The 7849-nt window shown below is 41.5% G+C and overlaps 1 long non-coding RNA gene across 1 annotated transcript; it reads left to right on the top strand.

Annotated features, from left to right (window-relative positions):
• Positions 1-1899: 1899 nt before the first annotated feature.
• Positions 1900-7638, top strand: LOC128311141 (uncharacterized). The gene is made up of 3 exons (XR_008289181.1): positions 1900-2304; positions 2998-3190; positions 3985-7638. It is a non-coding gene; the product is annotated as an uncharacterized LOC128311141 (long non-coding RNA).
• The last annotated feature ends 211 nt before the right edge of the window (positions 7639-7849 follow it).

Here is a 7849-nt window from a genome sequence, read left to right as displayed (position 1 = left end):
TAAAATGAATTTTATGACTTCAAGACAAAGCCAAGCCTCTATTCTTGTAACTTCAGTCAAAAGCAGATGAGGCAATTTGAACAAACTCCAATGTAGATATTGGCTCAGACCTCCTCTGACATCCATACAGCTTCTGCCTTCTCTGCATCTGTGGCTTAGCTATACCTTTGTGTAGTAACAGGAAGAAGCAGTAACAGAATTCAGAAAAGTTCACTATGAAGCATAGTAAAAATGATAGAGGATCTCCAAAAAGCTACCCTAAAATCAGTACATCAGTGTTAATGAATTATTGCTATACCCCCATCCTTACTGTCCAGCTGTGTTACTGTCTTCCTTAGATCAACTGTCCCTTCTCATCAATATTTTCTCTCTTATCTATAAGACTTTCTTAAGCCAATAGCTTTCAACTGGTCTGTTCCATGTAACTAGTGACTGAAGGACACCACCAACTTTTGTTGCATGGATTATTAATAATTTTTTTGGCTTCCCAGAATCCATTTTTTTTCTACTTTTGGGTTTCCTTTGGAGAACCTCTCATGTACTCCTTCTTGGTGCCACAGCTTCCATGGGCCTGATGAATAAGTGGTCCTAGATGCCTACGTGGGCATGAGACCTAGGCTTAAGCTAACCAGCATTTCTCTCCCTCTGGTTTAGGATTTGGTTCAGGGATGGGTGCATGACTCAACTTGAGGCAATAAAAACTAAGCCCTTGTTTCAAGTGTTGGGAATAGAAGAAAGAAGCATTCCCTTTTTTTGCTCCATTTGAGTCTGGGAGTATTTAGGCCTAGAACTGAGACATTACCATGTGGGGTTTGAGACTAAAGTCTGCATAGGATGGGAGGAGGGGAACAGAGCCAAGAGATGGAAAGAGACTATATTACGGTGATATTCATGTCCCTGGATTTAGTCATGCCTGAAGCCATTTGTCTTTGCCATTACATAAGTTAACTATTTTCCTTAAAAACATTTTTTTTTAATCTTTATTTTTGAGAGAGAGAGAGAGACAGAGTGTGAGTGGGGGAGGGGCAGAGTGAGAGAGAGAGAGAGAGACAGAGAATCTGAAGCAGGCTCCAGGCTCTGAGCTGTCAGCACAGAGCCCAATGTGGGGTCCAAACCCACAAACTGCGAGATCATGACCTGGGCCGAAGTTGTACGCTTAACTGACTGAGCCACCCAGGCGCCCCTGATTTTCCTTTTAAATTAAGACAATTTGAATTGAGTTTCCTATCTCTTGGTAGAAGCTTTCCTGGTTGTGTACTAAGAGTCCTGTATCCCAGGAAACATCTCAGTCCTTGGCAAACTGGGATGCTTGGTTACTCAATTGCCAACACAAGAGCCCAGGCTGGTACACATGCATATATTTCTTTACGGTCAAGGTTATAGGACATTACAGTGTTGCACAGTGATAGAATGTTGAAATAATCACCTTATTAATGTTGAATTAATCACATGGGACAAGGTTTGGCACAATTTGAAGAAATAAGGTGACAAAACAAAGTCAAGGCATGAAAGAAAGATTTCCTGTCCACTGGAGCCTGAGGATTTTGTCTCTGAGTATCCAAAATGACAGGGTTGAGTCAGTAAAGAGTTCTGGCCAATGGGCAAGAACTGAATGGTTGACAAGGAATGGTAATGTTAGTCCTATTAATGTGTTTCCAGATACTGGTAGACAGTTTTTCCTGTACTATGTTATTGTGATTACTACTGACTTGTTTTAGTATTACTTTGAATCTTTCCATTAAGCCAATAAAAATTCTGGTTTTCCAACATGTGCCATGGCAATGAAAGGATACAGAGTAATTAACTCGTGTAAAGGCCTTAAATTCTGTTCTTAATTTTAAGACTCTTTTTTAAGTTTATTTATTTATTTTGAGAGAGAGAGAGAGAGAGAGAAGGAGCAGAGAGAGGAGAGAGAGAATCCCAAGTTAGCTCCACAGTGTCAGCACAGAGCCTGAAGTGGGGCTTGAACCCACGAACTGTGAGATCAAGACCTGAGCTGAAATCAAGAGTCAGATGCTCAACCAACTGAGCCACCCAGGTGCCCCTGATTTTAAGACTCTTAAAGGCAAACATAAGTTTTGCTTGTCTTGTGTTCTCCTTCCATACCAAATTCAGTTTGAACATGGGTGGTAGGTAGCCTAATATTTTTAGAAAAAATTAGTCCGAACCCTCTTAGGGCATAATAATTGTACTTAAAGAATTTGAAGGGGTTTCACTTTACTGAAATGTGGATTCTTTTACGTTATTAGATTCCTGGGATGTTTTGAGAAGGCTGGATCACATTTGCAGGCGTTGAGTTATCCGGTGGGTACTAGAAATGCAGCAGATGATTTTTCAGTATTTGATTCTCAATGTGCAGAGAAGGTTTGTGTGTGCAACAAAGAAGCATTTCAGAAGTGGAAATTTGTTTGATGCCAGTGGGGGTGAGAAGTGTTAGGTAAAGGAATTATAATAAGCTTTCTTTTTTGGGAGAGGAGAAAAATAAAGATGGCTAGAGATCCACAGAGCAAAAGAGAAATATGTCACTCTATAAAAAGTCAAAGATCTCTTTCTATTCTTATCAGGGTGAATAGATGATTCTGAAGCTGAAAATCAGAGGCTATAACCTGTGACTACAGGGTTATTTTATTTTTTAGCTTTACTGGAATTTAAATGAGCCCAGAACTTAAAAGTTTTAAATTTAACCTTATGTGATATTTAGATTTAAGAATTTCCATGGTATTATACACACCCACACAATTCACACCATAAGGCATTTATATTGATAAATGCATTGGATTATATACATCCATTCATACAAATGCATTCATATAAATATATGCATATGTTGAGGAGAATTTTTAACAAATGCCTGAAGATCATTGTATTTAAGAACTTAACAAAATGCAAATTCCATCAGTGTGACTCAGTAGTATTGTATTTCTCTGTGATTCCCGGAAACTCACTCAAAGGTCATGGGGACTGAAAGTCAGAATAATTCTGCTTCGTGGGTTTCAGGTCACATCGGGATATAACATCAGTTCACACAGACAGAGACTGGATCTTCTTCAAAGATGTCCATCCTCAAGGTTCTTCTGCACAAGCAACGCTAGTTATTCTTCCCTGTCTTTAGTCCCATCGTATTCAACCTGTCTTTGTCTTCTTTCCAAGAGCCTGCTTCAAAACTGGGAGCAAGACTTTGATGGCCTATGTAAGTGCATGTGTCCTGTGCTCAAATTCTGCTTCTCCATTACTTTCATTTCTTTCTCTTATAGACCCTCGTGTGACAAGCGAGGTTAATCATAGTAACTATTTTGGGGTTGTTATGAATTAATGAGTATTAGTGCTTAGAACAGTACTTATCATTCAATGAATGTTAACTCCTGCTAATATGTCCCCAACACCAGTACTCTTTACCACAGATAATTGGACCAGGAGTGGCTAGCTCCTGGGAATATGAAATTGCCATGCACTGTAGCAGGGCCAATTAGCAGAGAGCTTCTAGACCCGATTTATAAAAATCAGAACAGGGATCCCCATGCTTGAGTCAGGAAGCACTGATAAGCAAGCAGAGAAAGCTTTGTTTGAGGGGAGCTTAATAGATGTAAGGTATTGTGCAGAACACGTTACAGCTGTTAATTCATTTAATCCTCGAAACAACTTCTATGAGGTAGATACTGTTACCACACACCATCCTACAGAAGAGAAACTTGAGGCATGGAATGGTTAGGATGCAAACCCCAGCTCCAGAGTCTGCTCTCCTGTCGGTGAATACACTGATGTTGATTGAGGAAGAGGGTCAGAGAGGCAGCTAGGTGCACAAGTAGACGCAAAGGGGAGGTGAGAGCCTGTGCCTGGTGCCTATCTCCTAAAGGCCCAGTCCCTACTCATGGCTTCAGTGAGACACTCCCATAACACTTCAAGAAACGTTCTCCTTCTGTTGTCTCTAGTTTGAATATCTTGCTCTTATTTGCTGACTCATTACTCAGACTTCTTTCTGCTTAGTGGCGAATGGAGTCTGAAGTGACCAAAGGAGCCTCATACTTACTCACACAGCAGACTGCACCTCACGGTACTAAAGGCCCCTGCAGACTGTTAACCAGCCCTCCAACAGCAGAGGCTGGAGAAGGAGCTCAGGTCCGGATGCCAGTTCAAACTTCGGCTCAAGATCCGTCCAGCTCCAGAAGGGAACAAGAGGCACGGGTCATGGCTGAAAACAAGATGGAGTAGTTCCCTGCACTTCAGAGCTAAGGTTTACTGGAGAGCAGATGGTGACACACTGCAGTTGCTACGTCGCAATGTCACCTCAGATAATTTGCATTCTAGCTTTTTGGTTCTCCAAAATAATCTCTCAGTGCCAGCTTTCACTGTCGAAGTAAACGGGTAGCTTGAATTGGGCAGAAGATATCTTAAATTAGGGAATCAGTCATCTCCATGGTGATCCAAGTCACCAAAATAGGTCAGAACCAGACTCTGTTGAAAAAAAAAAATCTCTGGGAAGTGCAGGGAAAAGGAGAGAAGCAGCTGTGATGTCCCGAAAAGAAAGAAGTAGCCTATTTGTTTTTCATATGAACTGTGATTCACTGAAAGTTTTAAAGGGTTGAAAACATTACTTCCAGTGACCTGACTGCCTCGCAATGGTGACACATGTCATTTGAAGAAATGCCAGGAGGGAAGAGGAGAAAACTGCATTTGACCTATCAAATATAGGTGGCTGTTGAAAGGAAGACACTGACACAAAGGTCCCCGAGTCCACACAGTTTTCTCTCATTGCCCCAATATTTTACTTCATTTCTTCACCTCATTTCTCTAAGCTTTGCTCATGTCCTGGATGCACTGAAAAGCGCCAAACTCCAGGCCTGCTGGCAATGAGCTGTGCTTAATTTTTCATGTATGAACTCAGTTTCGGAATGAATCTCTCCCAGCGGAAAGAAACGGTGGAAAATTGTACAGCTCAGTTCGTGTACAGATGAAGAAGGACGGGCTCAGTGAGTCTGGAATAACAAGATGGATTTTCCCTTGCTAGGCGATTAAAAAAAAAAGATGAAATTCATGACCACAGTAAATGTTGAGCACCATTTTTCACTCTGTGTCTAATCCCTTTCGTGAGCAAAACTAACTGGGAGAATTACAAAAACATCAACATGGACAAATCCAGGCTTTTTAAGCTATCTGTGATTGTTACCTGCCACAATGTGAGCAAGCATTTTTATTTTTATACTTGCCATACTTTATGTCCCATGCTCGTTCCCCGAGGTTTCAAGTTCCCAGATCCCTCTGCTCATTAGTCTCTCATTTTCATTTTGCCTTTCTTTGGATTCGGTTGCATTTGAGAATGGAATCAGAAGACAGAAGTCAGGACAGAGGGAAGAATTGGGGTGTGTTGGAGGATGTGTGGAAAGAAAACGGGCCTATAATCTGGAGAAGAAGGACCTAATGGATGGACTTCATATGTGTGTGACCTGTGTAGTCACCTGGAGCCTTATCCTTAGAAGGGACCCACTCTTGGCTTAATGCTGTGCCATCACCATCTTGTGCAAGGATCCTCACATTTTCATTTTGCACTGGGCCACACAACTTATGTGGCTGGTTCTGAGAGCCGATAGGAAAGGAATTCCCCCAGGAGATAGATATCTGAGGAACAATAGGGAAATAGCAAGTAGTAAGGTTTCATAAAAGATCATGGAGAACAGGGTTGACATGTGAGTTCACATCATCAAAACTGAGCTCCCTCCTTCAAGGAGAAAAAATGAAGGCAAGAAGCAAGCAAACCAGAACAGTGTACATGGTCTGATTGTTGCAGCCCTGGAAGCTGCCACTCCTCTCTTCCTCCTCCCCCCAACATACCAACACCCTCAATTACATGTACAAAATTAAATTCCCTAGGTTTAAGATTTTTCCTGCTCTCAGAAAAAAAAAGTGAGTATGTAATTAATCATAGTAGTCATCTACATTTATTCTGTCAGGAATGAACTATTTATTGTGTATCTCCCATGGTAAGTCATTCTTCTAGATACTATGGATAGAATAGTGAGTAAGGCGTACAGAAACCTTGCACTCAGGGAGATTACATTCAAGTGAGGAGACAGAAAATAAAACATGTAAATAAATGCATAAAAATGATAATATGTGATACTGGTAAGTGTGCTACAGATTAAATGGTCAGCAAAGACTGGGCAGGTGGCTTTAGGGTGGTCTGGGCTGGCCCCTCTGAAGAGATGGCATGCAAATTGGCAGCCAAGTGAATAGAAGGTAAGTCTGCAAAGATCTGGAGAAATAACTCTCCAGGAAGAGGAAGCAACATGTGTGAAGGCTCTGAGATGAGAACTAGCTTGCTGTATTGAGGGACAGAGAGAGAAGGCATGTGTGACTGAAAGCTAGGGCATGATGGAGAGAATGAAGAAACGTGAGGCCAAAAAGTCAGTAGAGGTGAAATCACTTTCTAGTCCAGAGGAGGAATTTAGATTTTACTCAAAAATAAAGGAAACCGTCAGAGAATTTTATGGTAGGGGAGTGACATGATCCAATTTACATCTTTCTGTGTAGAGGATGGTCTGTAGGGGATATACTAGCAAGAATGGAGGTGGAAGATGACAGGGGTCTTGGGAGTGACCCAGGGGAGAGAGCGGCAGATGCGATAGAGTAGGGAAGCCTAGAGGTATAAGCAGCGTTAGGATTTAGGATAGATCCTGGAGAAGAACTGATGGCTTCCTGATGAATTTAATGTAGGATGTTAGGGGAAAAAAGAAAACACGGGCGGCTCCTATGTCGTTGGTGTGAGTGACTGGTTAGACTGCAGCCCCATTACTAAGTACAGAAAGGATGCAAAGAGGAGGGTTTTGCTGTGTTGAGGTGGGAGTTGAGAACAGGAGTTGTATTCAGGTAGAGGTGTTGTGTATGCTGATAGATGAGACCCATCAGGAGAGAAGATATCTAGCCAACAAATAGGTGAATTATCAACATAGAAGTGGTTTTTTATTTCATAGGGGAGGATGTGGATTACCTCAAGGAGGGATTGTAAGCAAAGATAGTAAGAGGGCTCCAAGATTAGAGGTTTAATTTTATCATAGGGAAAACAACCAGGAGAGGGGATGTCACAGAACCAGAGATGAAAACATTTTTGAAAGGAGGGGAACAACTGACCGGCTGCATGGACATCGAAGAGAATTCAAGGCGGAACAGAAAAACAGACCATTGAATTTGGCGAGATGAATATAACCGTGACCTTGATCGGGACTATTTTTGTACAGTGGGGTTAGAGTGGGGAAAAAATGCCCAATCAGAGTGGATAGCAAAGAATGAGAAGTGCAGATGGGCTTGCAGACAGTGAGTTTGGACAGCTCTTCTGTGGCTTAAGAGAATAAGAGAATAGATGGGAAGGGAAGGGAGGAAGGGGGAAGAGAGAAAAGAGAAACAGTATTAGATAGAAGGACAAGAGGCCAAAGAAGATTCATTAAAAAACCTTTTAAAATATTTATTATTTGAAGGCATATTTGTACAGTAGACAAGAAGAAATGGACAATGCAGATATACTAGGTACAACTGAAATTCTCTTAACCTCCATTTCCTCCACTTGACTTGAGAATGGATCAATTGTCCTCTCTTTTTTCTTTTTCCTTCTTCCTTTCCTTCCTTCCTTCCTTCCTTCCTTCCTTCCTTCCTTCCTTCCTTCCTTCCCTCCCTCCCTCCCTCCCTCCGTCCCTCCTTCCCTCCTGTCTTTTTCTTTCTTTCTTTCTTTCTTTCTTTCTTTCTTTCTTTCTTTCTTTCTTTCTTTCTTTCCTTCCTTCCTTCCTTCCTTCCTTCCTTCCTTCCTTCCTTCCTTTCTTTCTTTCTTTCTTTCTCTCCTTCTTTTTCTTCTGTTAAAGTAATG

This window comes from Acinonyx jubatus, chromosome A1 (assembly GCF_027475565.1).
Source record: "Acinonyx jubatus isolate Ajub_Pintada_27869175 chromosome A1, VMU_Ajub_asm_v1.0, whole genome shotgun sequence".
NCBI lineage: Eukaryota > Metazoa > Chordata > Mammalia > Carnivora > Felidae > Acinonyx > Acinonyx jubatus.
The sequence above is the reverse complement of the archived record's forward strand: the minus strand, read 5'-3'. Positions and strand labels throughout refer to the sequence as shown.